Source organism: Boleophthalmus pectinirostris, unplaced genomic scaffold (genome assembly GCF_026225935.1).
Source record: "Boleophthalmus pectinirostris isolate CB_2022bp ecotype Guang Dong unplaced genomic scaffold, ASM2622593v1 HiC_scaffold_12, whole genome shotgun sequence".
Classification (NCBI taxonomy): Eukaryota; Metazoa; Chordata; class Actinopteri; order Gobiiformes; family Gobiidae; genus Boleophthalmus; species Boleophthalmus pectinirostris.
In genome coordinates this window covers 38,759,532-38,770,820 of record NW_026571018.1, presented here as the reverse complement: position 1 = coordinate 38,770,820, position 11,289 = coordinate 38,759,532, and the positions used below count along the sequence as shown (strand labels likewise).

At 38.8% G+C, this 11,289-nt stretch overlaps 1 protein-coding gene and 1 pseudogene across 1 annotated transcript in view; both read left to right on the top strand.

The window, feature by feature from the left end:
• LOC129407530 (CD5 antigen-like) overlaps positions 1 to 11,289 on the top strand; it is a 303,815-nt gene that overhangs the window by 282,514 nt on the left and 10,012 nt on the right. The window lies entirely within an intron of this gene.
• LOC129407529 (zinc finger protein 883-like) lies at positions 963 to 9,582 on the top strand (annotated as a pseudogene).

Below are 11,289 nucleotides of genomic sequence, written 5' to 3'. Positions count from 1 at the left end.
TCACTAGTAGGGTTATCTCTGGCAGTAATTCACGGGTGTGGAAAATGTCATGACTGTCCGTCACATGTGTAGCCATGTCTTGTGGGACTTGTTGTGCAGGTGGTTGTAGTGGGCGTCTTCTAACAACAACAGTCTTATAGTCGTCTTTGTTTTGGAAAAGCATTGTGTCGGCCTTAGAATGTATTTCTCTATTTTCCTGCTTTCTTTTCAGACGTCTCTCTTTAAATCTGGCTGTGTCTAACCAAGTGTCCAACTCTCTAATGCCGTTTTTTACCATTTTCTTTCATTATTTTTGGTTCTTTCTTTAATCTGTGCGCGCAGTGCCTCAAGGTCTGACACATTAAGTCGCCCCTCAAAACTGTATTTTGTTGTCCATTTATCCAAATTATTTTCGTTACTCTTGTCATTTTCAAGTACCTTATAATCTTTACACTTTAACCTATCTCTAGGTCTCCCTGTAGAATGTTTGTTACCCATATTAAAAGAATTTGGACCAGTCCTATCATCCTAGGGAGGTCTCTAAGACTGGTGTAATTTTCTTGATTGAGATAGTGATTAAATTATCTTTGTGGGATTCTCACTTCAACCCGTCAAGGTGGAGAAACTTGTCGTACATCCACAAAGACTCACTATTTCCTTTCTCAATCGATTGTATGAGGACAACAACCTAGTGGTTATTACTTCCATTCACAACAACCATTCACACCCAGTTTTTTCTCTTTCAGTTTTTATTTTTTTATTTTCTATTTTGCTCGTTATCTACGGAATTTAACCCGGGAGGACTCCGGCATCCTGTATCTACGGAATTTTACTCACTAGCCTGTTCAATCACATCTAGTAGTTGGACTCCGCCGTCCTTTTACCTATTAGAGCCTAGGATTATAGGGTTTCTCTACGCGCAATGACCCCCAAGTCACTCGCTTTTAACAAAGGCCTACTCACTGTTGCCTTTCTCTCAGTCTCCCCGTCAACCGTCAGACTCCAACCGGCGAGAAGATAACCAGCCCGGAAAGGGTATGTCACCTCGTAGCAGAGGGCCGTGGCCACGGTCTTTCTGGATTCTTAACGTCCGTTGGAGTCCTCAGGTGTCCTCAGGTGTGTTGGAATACGAAGGACCAAGTAAATGTTAGGTTTATCTAAACATTATAAACAAGAAGAAAGACAAGAGATTAATTCAGTTTTACTCATGAGGAGAACGGGCAGAGAGTGGGCATCAGGCCAACAGTCTCCACACGTTCTGATGACTCAAGGCCGTTCTCCTCTTTTTATTTCATTAGGAGGCCCTAGTTACAGAATGATAATTCTCAAGGGGAAGGGGAAACAGCAAAGACATAATAAGAACTGATGGCAGCTAGCATAGTACAAACACATAAAACATGATTAAAATCAGGAGGTGCCTTAGGTCAGACACCATCATAACTCTTCATGTGTGACAGTGGGAGTTGGCTTCATGTGAGGAATCATCTGGAGGTTCACATGAGCGATAGGACACTGCACACAGTTGTCAAACACACAGAGGTTATTCATTTTCATACAAGTGATTGGTACATTATAAATCAAAGAATTGTAGTACATAAATGGTTAACTCATAGGCCTAGAATATCACACAAGTATTTAGCAAATATGGGATAATAAAATTATTCTGACATTTACTTTTAAAATGTAATCCCCTACAGATTACAGATTACACACCCCAAAAAGTAGTTTCTAACATAATCCACTAAATTACTTAAAGTGAGTAATGTAATCTGAGTACTTTGGATTACTTGATTTTCTGTAGAGAAACAAAGACGAGGAAATCTTCACATAAGAAGTTTTGTCTGATAAAAAACAATGAAAAGCCCAAACTTTACTGAACCAAATCAAAAATATTATTGATAGAAAAGAAGGAAACATAATCTGCATAGCAGGATTTAGTCCTGTTAAATCCTGGTTTAGACCTGGTTTAGTCCTGGTTTAGTCCTGTTTAGACTTGGTTTGGACCTGGTTTAGACATGTTTTAGACCTCATTTAGACCTGGTTTAGTCCTGGTTTAGTCCTGGTTTAGTCCTGGTTTAGTCCTGGTTTAGACCTGGTTTAGTCTTGGTTTAGACCTGGTTTAGTCCTGGTTTATCCCAAAATACCACCATGTAATCCATTTATTTCAAGAAAGTAACTGTAATGAAATTACCACTCACTTAAACAGTAACTGTAACTGAATACAGTTACTCATCATTTGTACTCTGATTACGTAACTCCGGTACTTGTAATCTGTTACACCAGCACTGATGTGCAAACTTAAAGAACTCGAAGTACAATTTGTAAAAACAAAAACAATGGAAATCTGTCAACAGATCCAAGACACAAAAAAACAAATTAACAATATATTAATAGAAGAAATGGAGAGAAAACATATCTATTTTAAACAAAGTTACTACGAAATGGGACCTAGATCTACCAAACTATTAGCCAAAAGAATTAAAAAACAGCAAGCATTAAATACAATTTACGAAATTAAAGATCCAGAGAACAACAGATTACTTAAAAAACCTGAAGATATTGAAAGAATTTTTACAATTTTTTACAAAAAACTATATTCACAGCCTCCTTCAGCAAGTGAAGAATATAAGAGAAATTTTCTTCAACAAATGGATCTCCCATCAATTGGTTTAAATCAAAATAACACGTTAACAGCAGAGATCACAAGAGAAGAAATACTTGGCGCCATAGGCTCCCTAAAGAAGAGTAAATCACCTGGTAGTGACGGTTTCCCAGCTGAATGGTACAAAGTATTTAAAAATGAACTGATACCGATCTTACATAATTCATTAAATTGGACACTAAAAGAAAATAAATTACCAGCTTCATGGTCAGAAGCAATAATATCAGTTATTTTAAAACCAGGCAAAAACAAACAAACCTGTGCTAATTATAGACCTATTTCAGTGTTAAACATAGACTATAAAATATATACATCTATAATATCCAAAAGATTAAACACATTTCTGTCTGATCTAATTGATGAAGACCAGACAGGGTTCATACAGAGACGGCAGACACATGACAACATCAGGAGAACCCTGCATATAACGGAGAGAGCCCAAAGACAAATTCGAAGTGTAGTCCTATTGAGCATAGACGCGGAGAAGGCCTTTGACTCAGTCAATTGGAATTTTCTGTACTTGACTCTGGAAAGAATGGGCTTCAATACCAAATCTGTAGACATTATAAAAACATTATATTCTCAACCTACAGCAAGAATTAAAATAAACGGAAATATGACAGGAAAAATCCAGCTGGAAAGGTCAACAAGACAGGGATGTGGGCTCTCTCCATCCCTGTTTGCTATCTTTATCGAACCCCTGGCACAGGCGGTAAGGCAAAACCCTGAAATTAAAGGAGTCACAATAAATGGAGTTGAACATAAAATTGGACTTTTTGCTGACGATGTCATTGCTTACCTCGAACAAACCGGATCAATCTCTCCCAGAACTGATGATCCTATTAGACACATTTGAATATTTGTCTGGCTATAAAATAAATATCTCAAAAACTCAAATTTTAAAATTCAATTATGTTCCCTCCCAGAATATAAAAAAAACCTTGAAATTTAACTGGAAAATGCAATCCATTAAATATTTAGGGTTGAAATAACAACAGATTTTCTAGAAGTAAATTCTAAGAATTATTCACAAGTACAGGAAAGAATACAGAAAGATATTGAAAGATGGTCTACCCTTCCTTTAGACTTTAGCTCTAGAATTGATATTGTAAAAATGAACATCTTGCCCAGGTTTTTATTTTTATTCCAAGCTCTACCAGTACGGGTCACTAATACACAATTCACAATTTGGAATAAGATTGTTTCTAGGTTCATTTGGGACAACAAGAGACCCAGAGGGCGATATGAGACTCTCCAGCTGCCCAAAGAAAAGGGTGGGATGGGCTTACCCAAGTTGGAAGAATATTATTATGCCTCACAATTAAGATACCTGCACTGCTGGTGTAATCCATATTACAGTGGAAAATGGAAGGATATTGAAAATAGTAGTCTGGAGGGTCCAATTCAGAATATGATTGGAGATAAAGAGTTATATGAAGAATATAAATTATACCTAGATCCCATAACAAATCATACATTAACTATATGGTTCAAAATACTTAGAAAGCACAAGATTCAAAACCATGCAAAAAAATTAAAATGGATGGCATATGATAGTCAGTTCATGCCAGCCAGATATGACAAAAATTATAAATACTGGACAACAAAAGGGATGACTGCCTGGTGTGTATTGGAGAAAAAATGGGCAGCTGGAGAGCTTTCAGAACTTGACAAAGCAATATCAACTTGGAAAACATGATTTCTTCAGGTACCTTCAAATGAGAGACGATCATAGAAAGGGAAATACAGGGGAACCCCTCCATGGAAGAGAGTGATGTCATTCAAACAATAACTAAAGCCTATAAAGATGGTAATCTTAGAATAATTTCAGCATTATATAAAGCCCTAACTAAAAACGATAAGAACACAACTCTAATAGTGAAGGGGAATTGGGAAAAAGAATTGAACATAAAAATTGGAGATAAAGATTGGTTAAACATGTGGCGGCATCACCACACCACCACCTGCTCTCGAACATGGAGGGAGTTTGCCTGGAAGAACCTGATTCGATTCTTTATTACACCTAAATTAAAGAGTAAAGCAGTTAAGGATACATCAAATGTGTTGCGGAAATGTGGAGAGATTAATGTAGAACCATTCTCATATATTTTGGAATTGTGCAATATTTACTGTATTTTGGGAGATGGTTTGTGATGTACTGGGGCAGGTGCTGGGATATCCTGTCCCTTTGTCGCCTGAACTGGTCTGTCTATGCAACTTCTCAGAAAACATTATTCACCAAGGCGATATATATCTTTTCAAAGTCATGTCATTAGCGGCCAAAAAATCAATAACCAGGAACTGGGGCACAACTTCTGTGCCTTCAAAGGATCAGTGGACATCTACAATAAAGGACATATATCTAATGGAAAAGATAACTTATAGACTGAGGTTGCAAGAGGCACAAATGAAGAAGAAATGGGAAAAATGGACATCATATATGCAAAAGTAGAATAATCAGTGTCACCTAGGCTTCTGTTTTGTTTAATTTCCTTCCATTGTCATTATTATTTCTCCTCTTTTTATATTTTCTTATGTTTACAAACCTGTCAAATATAATAAAAATAAAGTGATAAAAAAAAACCACTGATGTGCATGAAAACACACTCATTCTTACATATGATTTACTATGTGTGATTTTATGTGTATTTAGTTACAGTTACTTTATTTGAACAGTTTAAAAAGTGATTTTAATTGACACTTTCTTTCCTTTGTTCTGATGCAGAGCTACAAGATCCACCAACAGAATGACCTTCACATGTGACCAGTGTGGAAAGGTGTGTCCAAATGCTTCCAGACTGAAAAAACACTACAGATCTCACACAGGAGAAAGACCGTACGAGTGTGACCAGTGTGGGACGGGATTCAAACAGTCTGGATGATCTCCATCAACATATGAGAATCCACACAGGAGAGAAGCCATATGAATGTGACGTTTGTGAGAAGACATTTTCAAACTCAAACTCCCTAAAATCACATATGAGAGTTCACACTGGAGAGAAACCGTACGAGTGTGACCAATGTGGGATCCAATTTAGACACTCTAATCATCTCCGTCTACATATGAGAGTCCACACAGGGGTAAAACCACACAGATGTGATGTTTGTGAAAAGACATTTTCAGTCAGGCAACCTAAAATCACATATGAGAGTTCACACTGGAGAGAAACCGTACGAGTGTGACCAGTGTGGGACGGGATTCAAACAGTCTGGTGATCTCCATCACCATATGAGAGTCCACACAGGAGAGAAGCCATATGAATGTGACGTTTGTGAGAAGACATTTTCACACTCAGGCAACCTAAAATCACACATGAGCGTTCACACTGGAGAGAAACCGTACGAGTGTGACCAATGTGGGATCCAATTTAGACACTCTAATCATCTCCATCAACATATGAGAGTCCACACAGGAGTAAAACCACACAGATGTGATGTTTGTGAAAAGACATTTTCACGGTCAGGCAACCTAGAAGCACATCTGAGAGTTCACACTGGAGAGAAACCGTACAGATGTGACGTTTGTGAGAAGACATTTTCAAACTCAAACTCCCTAAAATCACATATGAGAGTTCACACTGGAGAGAAACCACACAGATGTGACGTTTGTGAGAAGACATTTTCACAGTCAGGCAACCTAGAAGCACATATGAGAGTTCACACTGGAGAGAAACCGTACGAGTGTGACCAGTGTGGGATCCAATTTAGACACTCTAGTGGCCTCCATCAACATATGAGAGTCCACACAGGGGTAAAACCACACAGATGTGATGTTTGTGAAAAGACATTTTCACACTCAGGCAACCTAGATTCACATCTGAGAGTTCACACTGGAGAGAAACCGTACGAGTGTGACCAGTGTGGGATCCATTTTAGACACTCTAGTGGCCTCCATCAACATATGAGAATCCACACAGGAGAGAAGCCCTATAAATGTGACGTTTGTGAGAAGACATTTTCACAGTCAGGCAACCTAAAATCACATATGAGAGTTCACACTGGAGAGAAACCACACAGATGTGATGTTTGTGAGAAGACATTTTCACACTCAAACTCCCTAAAATCACATATGAGAGTTCACACTGGAGAGAAACTGTACAGATGTGATGTTTGTGAGAAGACATTTTCACACTCAGGCAGCCTAAAATCACACATGAGAGTTCACACTGGAGAGAAACCACACAGATGTGACCAGTGTGATAAAACTTTCTCTCAATCATCCAATCTCAGTAGACACATGAGAGAAAACTGCCGGCAAACAGTCTACGAGTGTGACCAGTGTGAAAAGTTCTTCAGAACATCCCAGGAACTCTCCAGTCACTACCGAACGCACACAGGAGACGAACCAGACGACTGTGAAGAAAGAGGGAAGGATTTGGGGTCTGTGGGGAAAGGAGAAAAAGCTGCTGAGGCCGGATCGAGTGAGCCTAAAGTCAGACTCAACCAATGCTTCAACCAATCAGATTTCGAGTTGGTATCACCAGGGCCTTCAGCGGCGAACGATGTCACCGGATTCAGACCCACTGATTGAACAGTCAGAGACAAAACCAGGACTACACCAGGACTAAACCAGCAGGACTACAGCAGAACTACACCAGGACTAAACCAGGACTCAACCAGGACTACAGCAGAACTACACCAGGACTAAACCAGGACTCTGCCAGGACCAGGACTACACCAGGACTCAACCAGGACTACAGCAGAACTACACCAGGACTACACCAGGACTAAACTAGGACTCTGCCAGGATTACGCCAGGACTACGAAAGATCTAATCTTGGACTTGAGAGAGAGTGAGCGTGTCTGTAAAAGCGTGATGTAGAGCAGAGTCCCGGCGTGGTCCTTTTGCCTGTGGTCACCCGACAGTCTACGTGAGCGCACCTTCGGGCCAGGCCCAACAAACAGTCCTGGTTTAGTTCTGGTTTAGCCCCAGCGCTCCTCACTTCTCCGTGCACAGAATCCCCACTGCTCTTTATTCTGTGTTTCTGTTTAATAAGATGCTTTTATAACCAGTAGTTATTGAGGAGTGAATAGTTGATTGAGTTTTATCAAAAATGTAGAATTTGGATCTAAAGTTCTCAAAAGATAAAACATTTCCTGTCTGGTGTAGCATATGTGTTACAGACCATATCCCTTTTTCTAACCAGTTTATTAAATGTACAGATTTGTGTTGACAGTTCCACATTGGGGTTTTGTGTTTGTAAATCATTCTCCAGTAAAAAAAAAAAAAAAAAAACCCGACCTGTTGGTGAAACGAGTTTTGGGGGAGTTTTTAAGGTCATAATCACATCGAAGTAAAAAGTCAATGCCACCTAATTTCATAAATATTTCATTTAGAATATGAAACCAGAAATGTTTTTGTAGTTTTAAAAACAACCTTAGCCAGTTTGTTTTGATTGTGCCATTAATGCATTTAAAATCTAAAGCCTGTACACCACCTTCTTCATATTCTTGTATCAAATTTCTTTTTTTGATGTAAGGTGTTTTTCCTTTCCAAATGTAACTGAAGTTAGTTTGATTTATAGTTTGATTTATATATATATTTAATTGAGCTATTAGGTATTGCTAAAGAAAAAGCAGGATAAATAAATCAGAAAATGCATTCCATTTATCCAATAAGGGAAATGTCTCTCTGAAACCAAGAATGAAGGATTGATTTAGATTTCTCAAGATTATTTTCAATATTAAAGGTTGTATAGAGGATTTTTTTAAGGGAAGAGAAATACAGTGACAGTCCTTGTGCGCATTCAGAATTACTGTTGAAGTTTCCTGTCTAGAAGTAATTCAGCGACCGACGCGTCAGTTTTTAGACGCTTCGTCTGCTTCGGTCGCGCCATCGCTGGACGAGATCTCCAAGAATCACCTCAGTTTGGCTTTGCTCCTTTTCCTCTTCTCTTCTTCTTTCAGTGACCTCAAAAACGGACTTTCTTTTGCGGCGAACCGGTCGTGGATTCTCGTGCGCCGTCGCGACAAACTTTGTGCGAAATGCGATTAAGCGACAGTTCGAAAAAGCCTCGAAGAACCGCTGCGTAAACCACGTAATCCCCGCGCTCCGACGAGTCAGTTATACTAGGGAGTTTGATTGACAACCTAACAGCCAATAGAAAATGAGGGAGCCTCGTTTTCTATTGGCTGATGTTTATCTGGCCGCACTACGTCCACAGTTGATAGATTTTTGTTCTTTTTTTTTGGTCATCATAATTACAAAGCTGCTTCGTCTCTGTAATGGTATTTTAATCTTTCACTGACAGTTTGAAACTAAAAAAAAAAATCCTCCATACAACCTTTAAGTTGAGTTATTTAGTCCACATCCTTTGTTTTGTGCATGTCTAGATATTTAACAGTTGTTTTAACAGGTATGTTGTGACTGGCTGATGCGTTTGAGTCGTAAATTGGAAATAATTTTCATTTATTCAGATTTAATCTTAGCCCAGATGTTTTATTAAAAAAAAACTGACTGTACTAAGAATTTTAGGAAGTTGATCAGAGTTTTTCATTAATATGTCTGTGTCATCCACTAGCTCAATAATAGATCATTGTTTCCCTAAACCTGACAATTTTTCAAAATCTGATTTTTTTAATGTAAGAAACAATTCCTTAATTCCTTAATTTGAAAGAGTTTGAAACCAAATTTCACATACAAAGTTCTAACAGGGAGTATGAAAAGGTTTGCACTGCTTTATTAAACTTGACACAAAACTATTTACATGATTCAAAAGGACAAATAATGTTGCCCAAATTAAAATGGACTCAAAATCCCTTAGATGATAAAAAAAATCTAATAATAAACTATTAATAAAATATTCAAAGGTAAATTATTTCATCATTTTGACACTAATTCAAAAATTGATCATAGTGATGGAAATAAAACCAATAAATCTATCAAATGTATGAAATGGTCGATACCCCCTGTTGAACGCCCTGCCCCCACCACCTCCTGCCCCCCCCCCCCCCACCTCCTGCCCCCCCCTTGCCCCCCCACCTCCTGCCCCCCCCACCTCCATTGTCTGAAGAAAGGTGAAGGTTTTGGTGCCAGTTTTATTGAAAGAGTTTTGTTATTAATTTGATATTTAGTGTGTTTTATTTTTCGATTAGCAGCTTTTAGAGCTTTAGTGAATCATATAACGTAGTGAAATTATTATAGCATTTAGTGGCATCTTTATGATTTATATTAATATGATTTATCTGATTTTGCTTTTGTAACTTTGTATACGCAACAATGGACTGTGATGTGTGCGGTTTTCGAAGCGTCCTCTGTTCTTAGACTTGTTCTTGTCAGTGATGCTCTGTGTAAAGACTGATCACTCTGCACGTACTCGGGAGGAGCCCTGTGGGATCTACAAGTATAAATATCGGTGAAATTCTTGGTAAATTTGGATCTCGTATCGGTTTCGGCAGTGACCCCACTGGCGTATCCATTGCTAGTCGACAAGATCCCACATTTGAATGAGGCAGCGCTCTGCAGCAGACCGAGTCACAGGGTAAATACTCCTGAGCTACTTGCATAGTGATTTGTCCTGATTATTTTGTATCTGAGCTTTTGAGTAAAGTTGTAGTCATTGAGTAGCTGGGAACATTCTGGTGTGTATTGACCAGGTGCGAGCTTGAGTCAATGAAATTGCATAGCGACAAGCTCAGGCGTGGGCAAACTATGGCCTTTAAACCTTTTAATCCGGCCCGCCGAACTTGAATAAATTACAGTAATAAACCTTTTTGTTTTATTTTTCCTGCATTTCCAGAGTTTCCCAGTAGATGGCGCACTACATATACATTGAGGTGCCACGTATTATGTTGGCTGCAATGCTTTATGGGAAAGTAGCTTCGGGCGGCGTATTCGGACCATGAGTGAGGTAGAAGTGTTCAAGACATAAGGGGGCATTGTTTCCTTTTTAAGTTGGTTTGAAGCAAAGACGAAAGACTCATGGACGTCGTGTAGTAAATTATAACACATGTAATGTTTAAAGTGTCTGGTTTAAGGTAAGGTGAGTTTATTTGTACAGCACAATTTGTACACAAAGTAATTCAAAGTGCTTTACAGAATAAGAAATACATTACAATCACAATAAAAACAAATCAAAACATAAATAATCATAAAGATTTAAATTGAAAAAGAGAAGAGTGCGGAATCAAAACCTTTGAGTTATATGCACAGTCAAACAGAAATGTTTTGAGCCTGGATTTAAACAGCGTCACAGTGTAACTGCACGTGTCTATGTTTACGCGTGTTACGTTAATGCGTGGGCTTTGTTTCTCAGTGAGATCTAAGCTCGTAGGACGCTTGTGCGCCTGTGGTGTGCAGAGAGAAGCAGACCTCGTTCATTTATCATGCATCTGAAATTTGCGTGTAGTGCAGAAAACATCCTTCATGAGCGTAAATACGAGTGCACTGGAGCCGGGCTCTTAACACGTCATGTCCTGTGTCCTGTCCGGACCTTCAGTCAAATTTTAGAACCCTATGTGGCCCCCGAGCCAAAAAGTTTGCCCACCCCTGGACTGGCTGGTGTTCCCCAGTCACAGAATGACACAGTAAAACCTGAATAAAAAGCCGAAAAATAAGACAAAGACAAATCACTTGTTTGGATCTTTTGTTGAGTCTCCCTTTAATACACATCTCTACAACGAGCAAGTCCAGCCAGACGAGGTGAGTG